This window comes from Diceros bicornis, unplaced genomic scaffold (genome assembly GCF_020826845.1).
Source record: "Diceros bicornis minor isolate mBicDic1 unplaced genomic scaffold, mDicBic1.mat.cur scaffold_54_ctg1, whole genome shotgun sequence".
Taxonomy (NCBI): domain Eukaryota; kingdom Metazoa; phylum Chordata; class Mammalia; order Perissodactyla; family Rhinocerotidae; genus Diceros; species Diceros bicornis.
In genome coordinates this window covers 6313002-6323141 of record NW_026691418.1, presented here as the reverse complement: position 1 = coordinate 6323141, position 10140 = coordinate 6313002, and the positions used below count along the sequence as shown (strand labels likewise).

General features: G+C 38.7%; 1 pseudogene; it reads right to left on the bottom strand.

The window, feature by feature from the left end:
• Positions 1–445: 445 nt before the first annotated feature.
• On the bottom strand, positions 446–1837 carry LOC131403052 (olfactory receptor 5M5-like; annotated as a pseudogene).
• Between the last annotated feature and the right edge of the window lie 8303 nt (positions 1838–10140).

Sequence of the window (10140 nt, the reverse complement as noted above, 5' to 3'; positions counted from 1 at the left end):
TTTCAAAGAGTATCAAACAATCTAGACTATGCTTATCCTACTATTTAGTTGTAAAACACTGAAAACAAATTCATTCATAGTAGAATAGTGGTTATTTTAAAATAGTTTGTGAGTAGACACAAAATGAAAGGTAATATATAATATTATAGAAAAAATAATTGTTAATATTGTAGGGACAAAATGATATAAACCTCTTATGTAAGACATGAAAATTCTAAATCAGGAATGGTTATCTCCCATTAATAAAGGTATCTGTTTCGATTAAAGGAAACTAATGAAACAAATCCTTGGGTTTTTAAAATGTAAAATATCAGGTTCTTTGTTGAAAAAATTAAACACGTGTTTTTATATTCAAGAGAAGTAGACATAAAAATATGCCAAAAATGTATTGAGACCAAACATCCAAAATTAGAGATATGACATTTTTTGAGAAGATAATCAGCTTTCATTAAAGGAAACTATGTAATATATTGTACAAAAGTAAGTCATTTTCATATCGAGGAAATATATTGTAAAGCACTTTCTTTGCTGACAAGATGGCTCAGGGATGCTCAATACTGATGACCTAGGAAGTGAAAGGAAGAATTTATCTGCTAAATAACCAAGTGGAAATGAGTTCTTGAATGAGACTGAAAACATGACCCTGCATTATTACAAACAACTGACTTCCACTCTTGTGTTTCCTATCAATCATCATTTCCAATTTCTTTTCCATTCATTTTTTCCATTAGACTCTCAATTGATGCCAAGCTATGCGTACATAAAGAACATCATTCTTATTCCAGAGAATTGCATTCAGGCACAACCAACAAGGGATACTTTTTGATTGTTTTTGAGATTCTTTTTTTAGTATTCATTGGGAGAGTGTCAAAATGGAACTTTTCTCCATTATACCACGGTTTCTCATAAACACTCTTCTCAAAGCCTGTTTCACATCCTTGTTCCTCAGGGTGTAGATAAATGGATTCAGCATGGGACTCACAAAAACGCAAAGCATGGCCACAATTTTCCCTTGTTCAACAGACTGCTGATTTGCTGGTCTCAGATACATGTAGAATAGGGACCCATAGAACATAGTGACAGCCGTCAAGTGGGAGCCACAGGTGGAGAAGGCTTTGCGCTGCCCTTCACTGGAACGGATCCTCATAATGGTGATGAAAATGAAAACATAAGAGACGACGATGATGAGTAGGGAACCTGTGAGGTTAATCTCTGCAGACACAAATAGGGACGTTTGCTTTATGTAAGTGTCAGAACATGTCAACATTAAGAGCGGAGGGTCAGCACAGTAGAAATGGTGGATAGTGTTGGGTCCACACAAGGACAAGCGGGAGGTCAATATCACCGGCATTGTGCCCACCATAGAACCCCAGAGGGAGGGGAAAGTGACCAGGCAGATGCAAAGTGGCCTGGACCTTCTGCTGCTGTAATACAGGGGACCGCAGATCGCCATGTACCTGTCATAGGCCATGGCACCAAGCATGTAATATTCAGTAAGGAGCAGAGTCACAAAAACAAAACATTGGATCAGACACCCCACGTAGGAAATAGTTTTCTTCTCAGATAGGAAATGAGCAAGCATCTGAGGAGAGACATTAGTGGAATAAAAAGTATCCACTCATGCTAAATGGGTGAGGAAAAAGTACATGGGGGTTTGCAGCCCGGGAGTAATTCTGATTAATAAAATCAATCCAAAGTTCCCTGTCATGGTGACGAGATAAATCAGGAGAAACACCACAAAAAGGATGGGCTGCAGCTCTCGTCGGCTGGTCAGTCCCAGAAGAATGAACTCAGTTGCCTCAGTGCCATTGCATTGGGGAACTTTTTCTATCTTCATATTCTCTAATAAAACAAGATAATTGTTCAGGTATAAAGAGAGAAATAAATTGCATGCAATCCAAGAATAGACAAAATAAATGTACCCTAAAACATACTGGTTTTGAAAAGAGAGGGTTAAATAGGTTACTATTTCCCTCAGAGATGGAGGACTGTCAAGAGATGCCTTCAGGCGGCTGGTGGTGCTGATGCAAGTGGACATTGTAGCGGGAAACATGTTCTGCGATTCACGCACCATGCTTTGCTGGCTGCTTTGCAACCCCCCCCTTAACTTGGCTAGCACACACAGAATCTGTCTCAGCTCACTGGTGTCCCTAAATAGGCTATGCAGTCAGAACCCCTGATCCTCAAACACGGCTACCATGCAGTGCATCACGGCATAAACTGTTGATCGGGGAATAGGGAGAATGGATGACTCTCTGTAGACTGGTTCCATCACTGTCAGCAGAGGCAAACCTTCTGTAATTGGAGCAGCATATAATTCTTGAGAGCCTACTGTGTGTTTATTCAGGTTCAGTTTCTACCTCATTTCTTACTTTCTGACAGCAGTGAACCTCTCCTGGTCCCTTGGAGTTCTGTCCCTCCCGTCTCCTTTGTTCTAAATCAACACCCGGTATCTGGATTGTTTCTTCACTTAATATGCCCTTTCCTCTTGGTAATCTCTGTTTATTGTACAGTGTCCCAATTTATTTTATATCTCATACATATTCAATATTACTATTTCAATTTATCTCATACCTTTGACTTCACATCCTTAATCTAAACTACCAGGAGGTCTTGTTTTCTCCACCTTCAAAATGTTGCACGTTGCATCTTAAAAGAGCTTGTCAGCATTTCCTCTGCTACCAGTCGGATCTAAGACAAAATTGTCTCTTGCCAAAGCTACTACAGTGATCTTCCTTCTTCCACACGTGAAATCCTCTATCTCCCAATGCAAGCCAGTGGTCCTTATAAACATAAATGACATCGTGTTCCTGACTTGGTGAAATGGTCCAAGATTTTCCATCACACTTGGGCCGAAATCTAAACTTTCTAAGAAACATCGCAGAGCCTAAAGGACTTAGTGATTCCGTCCCATCTACCTCTCCAAACTCTTTGACCACTTTCTCTTCAGTCCTTCTTCTCCTGCCACATTAACCTCATAACTGTTTCTTGAACATGCTGAGCACATTCCCACCTGAGGGCCTTTGCACATACTGTTCCCTCTGCTTAGAATGTTCTTCCCTCAGACCTTTGAGTGACTCATTTCATTACTTTATTTAGATCTCTCTTCTAATGACACCTCTTCTGAAAAGCATTGCCCAGCCATTTGTCTAAGTTAGCTTCATTCCAAATAGCTTGTGAATCATGCACCATGATCTGTTTTTCTCATATCATTTATCAATTCTAAAATTATTATTTACACAAATAATTTATATTTTCATATTTTTTGTCTGTTGCCTCCATCAGAATTTATACACCTGAGAGCAGGAAATTTATTTGTGCCATATCCCCAGACCTTTGGAACTTGGGCAGGTGCCTGAATCACAGGCGACACGCAGTATCCATTAGTTGAATAAATAAATCAATGAGGTAGATTTGCCAACTCACATCAGTTGATTTTTCATGGTATGTAGATTTCTTACCTCCCTAATGTTACTAGTGGAGATTGAGTTAGTACAAGACACTCCAGCTGCCGTGTAAACAATGTACAGGAGGGAGCACCGTTGGGGGTTCATTTAATAACACAAGCTCTTGAAAATGGTGCCTGACCAAAACCTTGATAACTGACATTTATAACTTGCAGGTTAGACTGTTGGAAACAGGTGGAAATTTACTGGAGACTGAAAAAAACGAGTTACCTTTAATTACTACAGCAAATTTTGCAAGGCCAGGAGGACACAGAAATTTCACACCTTTCAAAAATAACTGTGTTGCTTTATTAAATCATACATTCACAAATCTAACACTTAGATCCGTGGTTTTCAACTCTGGCTTCACATTAAGTTCAGGTGTGGGAGTTTTAAAAACACTGACATTTGGGTCCCAGGTGGGGCACACACGTTGGTACATTTTAACAAGCTTTCTACATCATTTTAATGCACAGCCAGGATGAAGCACTGAATGAGATCATTGGAACAACGTGTTTAAACCAAAGAAAAGAGTTATTATCACATGGTTTTACCCTCTGATCAGTTACACCTTCCTCTTACGGTGGATTCTGAGGTATTGCGACAAAGTACCCTTCAGTATAGAACTTCCCGTCATTAATGTACACAAAATTTTTCTCCATTAGTTTGAAGAAGGAAATACCCTAGCCCCTAATTTTTGCTCTTATAGTACTCTGTTGTTTTAGGAAGCTTGAAAAGAGAGAATCTTTCTGAGAATCTCCATGATCTTATCTCAAAGTCTTCTTGCACTCAAGAAATGGAAGGAAAAGGAAGTAAACTTTCTCATTAAGGATCATGTCATTCTATTATTTATTACACATAGTCCAGGGTTTAATTTCTGGGATTCATATGGAGAAACACCAGTTGTGAAAGTAGATTTAGTATAGTTATATTTCAAGTTATAAGCTGAAGTGAGGGAGTGGAGAACAACTTGTGTCTCATCGTTCTCACTAAAATATTCAGAGTTTTAAAAACACTGGTGCAGATCATTTGTGTTGAATGGTGTCTGAGAATGTTTCAGCCCCATCTCACATAGCATAGCCCACAATGCCATGGACTTCCACTAGATGGATACCTTCCAAATTGTTAAGATACCTTCTTCATTCAGTGCTTCTCTCTCATTCCAAGTGGAAAGTGAGTGAGAAAATGAAAGGAATAAGGATATTCCAAAAGAAGGTGTTCATTAAATGTATAAGTCAAATAACAGAATTATTGAAAAGAGCTACAATTATGCTTACTGTAGGAAAGAACTAAAGATCTATCTTCAATGCAGGGGAAAGAAACCTAAAAATCTTTAAGCCCTATACAATCTTTCCTGAGAACTTAGGCCAAATGGGATGGTTAAGTTGAAAGGTCAATAAAATCCATAAAAATGTTGGGAAAAGACACAAACATATTAGAGAAAACTGTATTCCCTTTGAACTAAGCATCGTAAACTTGTTTTGGTCATCCTGGATACAGCAACGCCATCACATTTCAGCACAAAAGTGAACTAGAAAAACCTAAGAGAAGCCCTTCGGTTGAAGAAGGAAAAATATTCACATTTACTTTTTTTTTTTTCTTTTCACCTTAACCTTACACTCATTTAGCGAAATCTCTTTAAACTTTTAATGATAAGTGTGGGAAATTATTAAAAGCATATGGAGTGGGAGTATATTTTCTTGTGCCAATCTCTAAGGCTCTAGAATTGGAGGAGAAATACGAGTAAAAAGGGAAGTATGATGTATGGACTTTCTGAATTCCAACAATTGGCTAAAGCTCACCGTGGAAGCCTACTCTAAATCTTTGCTGTATTGTGAAATGGATCTGTAACTAAGGCCAGGGATGCTATGGCGCAAGGCCTGCCTGACCTCCTAATATATCACAAGTCACCTGCTATCTTTGCCAGAAAGAGTCTGCAATCTGTCTGCCTATGATTTTGTCTTAATGTGGCAGTTCTTAGGGTCACTACTTATTCCATTTTTTGTTCAAAAGAGGAAATAATAAGAAATCAAACAATATTTCTTAGAATTATTGACTTTCAGAACTATCAGACTTACCTGTGGAGGGATAGTGATTTCTTAGCCTCCTCAAAGTTCCCCAAAGTAGAAGGATTTATAGCTGAATGGCTAACTTTGTGAGACTCATCCCTGAAGCATTCATCAAGAAGTCACCTTTGGGACATCATTGAAACTGACCCTGGAGGTGTTTTAATAGTCACATCTTAATGGATGGAATCCTAATTTATGGGTGAATCATTAGATGCACACAGTGTCTCTTGGTAAATGCAAAGACACATAGTACTGGTTTTGATATAGGGATCATCAAGTCTAGGGCAGATATAAAGTATTCCATTCTTTATAGTGAAAAGATCTTTGCCATGACTCTGCTCAGCATATCCTCAGCTGGAATAGTCTTTCCCTCTCCTGAATGCCCGTGGGGGTTTTCTTTGCCTGTCTTATGGTACTTGACTCCTTTTATAAATCTATTTCTTTTACAGGATGGTAAGTGCTCTTAGGGCAGAATAAGTGTCATTTCATTTGATACCCCCTGTAGACATCGGTATAAAATTTTGGATGCCCAGTTAATATTTAGTGAATAAAGAATTCAATGTTATTGAATGAATAACTAAACAGTGATGCTAGGCAGAGGGTTGTGAATTAGCGGTCTTTCATGTAAACAGTAATTTATCTCATTTTCACTAGTAATCTAAGATCACTTCTCATGAATTAAATTCCAAGTTGCAGGGAATCAGTTTTTAGACTCTCATGTCTAATTGAAATGTTAGTTTAAATGAAATTATTTTAAATAGATTTATTAGCATGGACCGCTTATACAAAGCTATGTTTAGTTTATGGTTCTTGATGTACATTATCTACCTTAATATTTTCTCTTTGTGTCTTATCTATATTAGTATTTGAAATCAGAGTAAAATCCTAGTACTTTTGGGCCAGGTTCATAGTAACACTATTATTATAAATAACCACAAAGATCATATAGTACTGTTATACCTTTCTTATGATTAAGCCAATCTTCCTCTTCTGAACTCCATCCACCATTAATGCGTGACACACACAAAAAATGTAGATTATGACAGAGAGAGAGAGTAAAGAGCCCAAAGCCTCAACTTTTGGCCTACTAGTGAGTAGATAGAAAAAGCAAAAGAAAATTTAAGGCCTTAGGAGATCTCTCTGAGATAGGTTGCTCCAATCTCCTTGCTGTAGGCTTTAGCTCTGAATCAGTTTGTTGAGTAGCCACAGTAAAGTAAAAGTAAGCATTTAAGCATTTAATAAAGTACATCTTACTTAAGCATTCCCACTTGGACTTGAGTTAATACCCCCACAGTTTCTTTAGTGTCCTTGTGGCATGGATCGTACCCAAATTTCCAAATTTCCAGCATATCCCTAACGTGGAATTATGAAAATAGCTAAAATTTGATGACTGGGACATGTTGCACCAGTGAAGCTGAGTACTGCACAGCAGACTTCCCAGGCCAATTGTGAATGAATGTGAGGGGCAGACATCAGGGGGTCTGTAGTTCCCACAAGAACCAAAGTGCAGCTGGGTCAGCAGGGAAGATGAGCAGGCTGTGTCCAGCCAAGAGCAAGTAATGACCCCCAGCTGCACTCGCCATGGTGGCGACAGCAGCGCAAACACCACCATGCAGCTCAGAGAGAAGCACAAAGATTACGCACGCAGATCAAAGCCCCCTTCCCTAGTGACGGGAGCCTCATTAAGTTATAAAAGGAGAAAAAGGATTACAACGTGGAGGACTGGGCGTCTGCCTAAAGAGAAAGATCAATCAAGAGAGTTACTTAAATTATTGACTGTTCTAAGTCCAAAGCCACTCTTTAAAAGAAAGCCACACGTCACAAGTCCGTGTGATATGTAATTATATCTTGACATAAGGACCCAGGCAATATGCTAATTAAAGATATTTTGTCATTACATTGTTTCTGAAAAGACAAAAGAGAAACAAGCACAATATTTATTACCAGTTGCCATGAACATGCAAAGAATAAATAAAAGCATTTGTCAGATGGGCAAAAATCTTGCTAGTTAAAAAAAAATAAAACAAACTTATATGCACTCTTTATTTTTCATTCTGAAAAAATGTCTTTCTGCCTAGTTGGTTAATTGAGATGGGTGAATGTTCTACTATGATAATTTATCTCATATTTCATAACACTAAGTCCTAAAGTCATGCTACTGTCAAATCCTTCGTTGAGTATGTTGGTTAGAAGAAATACATTAAAAAATTGTGTTTTCTCACCTAAAGTGATACATTATGTTCATTATAAAAATTTGAATTTGCTCAACAAATCTATGATAATCGGTCCATTGTTGATGACCCTGCAAATATTTTTATAATCAACCTCAACATTATAAACTCTGTAGACATGCCTTTAGTAGCTGAAATTATTTCTGGATTTTCCTAAATTCAGATTGGATGAATAGAATTAGTTGTTTTTATGGAGGATTCACTGTAGAAAACATTCTTTGCAATCTTGTTTCCCCGCATCTCTGCTCAGCGGGATGGGGGTCCTGTGGAAGAGCAGAGCACTTACAGAGAATGTAAAAAGCCGCATTTCCACATGTTCTTCACATCAACTGCTTGTAGAGCGAACACATTTGCAACTCTCTTAGTATAACTGCTATCACTTCTTGAGCATTTACTAGATACCAGCCACCACCGTGCTAAGCATTTTAAATGCATATCTGTATTCACTACCAAGGAAAAACAAAGTTTATGTAACTCATTATATCCTGGTGATAGAGATATTATAATTTATTTCTTACTGATAAAAATCCTCTAGCTTGGAGACATTAAAAATTTTTTTCAAGGACACAGACAGAGAGAGGTTTCAAATCAAATATTATTCTCTTAGATATTTCTGGGCTGGCTCTGAAAACACGCCAAACCATATGGGTTCATTAAGATGTTTAGCGAGTAATTATATTTATGGGTAACCATGTTTCAGACAGTTGTGAAAATGTATGAATATATAGATTTCTTATCAAGAAGACAGGGGTGGCCACTAAAAGCTATTACAGTTTCATAGTTTCCAGGCAAAAAAGATTGCGTCTGGTACCAGGGTGATAGTGATGCAGGAGACAAAAAGTGGTAAGAGCCTATGAGTTTTTTCCTCACATCATGCACTTCCCACTCATAGCATTTCCCCAAAGTTGAAATGTTTATTAAAGAAAGTAATCAATAAAATTTTGTAAGATTTTAAGAAAAATGACCTATCAATACTTTTGTGTGTGTCTGTGTGTGTGTGTGTGTGAGGAAGATTGTCCCTGGGCTACAGTCCTCCTCTTTTTGCTGAGGAAGATTGGCCCTGGCCTAACATCCATGCCCATCTCCCTCTACTTTACATGGGATGCTGCCACAGCATGGCTTGATGAGCAATGCACCCGTCTGCGCCCAGGATCCAAACCTGCAAACTCAAGGCCGCCGAAGCAGAGCGCGGAAACTTAACCACTATGCCACCGGGCCGGCCCCTATCAATACTTGCAAAGCATCATTGCAAGCTTTTCTCAAGTTCCTCTCTATTGCTGTAATTCCTTTCTCCTTCTCCTCCTCCTTCTTCATGTGGGAAAATTTGACTTGAGTTATTTAAAAAGTCATGGAGATGATATAGTCTATGGGAGGGAGTGGGAATGAGAGCAGGAAATCTAGGAAGACTCAGGGATTTCTGGAATGCATAAGCAGATAAAAGAGGGTGCCAAATGTGATACAAAGGCTGGAGGCGGAGGCTTCTAAATGACCTTGGAGGGGAAGGTCTTAGAGGAAACTTTGCATTCTTCTCGCTACGCTCCCCACTTATCTACCTCAGTAGGGTGAATGGAGATTGGTGAGATTATGAAAAGGATCATTGCAGCTGCCTGGTTTTTCAATACAAAGCATCTGCTTCTTCTTTACGGGATTGATACACGGGTGTCAATCAGACACGCTGACTGGTCATGGCTCTGGAAAGGGAAAGAGGGAACAAAAGTTTTCCCACTGCTCTGTTTGTGTAGGTGACTTCAGTTCAGAGGCAAGAAACAGAAAATTATGTCTAAGCCAGATTTTCAAATCCAAGTTTACCTTTGATAATGCTAGGAATTTAAATATCTGACTCCTGTGTGTAGTCCTCAATTGATTCAGGATCCAGATGATTCAATAGTCCCTTTAAGCTCCAACAATGGTGAACCCAGAAATATCCCCAAATTTTATCAAAATAAATAATCATTATTACAACAATTATGATTATAGCTATTACTTCCACTGCAACATTTATTTAAAAACTACTATGTGCTGCTCTGGCCTGAGTTAGGAACTTGGAATAAAACAAAATTCTATGCAAACAGTTTAACTAAAGAGAATTTGATGAAATGACAGAGAATACAAGCGAAGTTAAAGAAATCAGTCAACGCAGTTGAAGCACCTGGAGGCTAATTGCAGAAAGCAATTTCCACCCCTAGTCCTGAAATGGCTGGGCAGTGGCATATGTCGCCAGAGCCCAATGAGAGTTAGAACCAGGAAGAAAGTCCCTAGCCCCACCCCAACACACACCTCTGCAGGAGTTCTCTCTGGAAGGTGGCAGCCACTCTAGCACCTTCATTGTGAAGCTGAGAGAGAATGAGAAGGAAACTGAGCTACGTTGTTCTTTTCCTCCCACTTGTGACATCC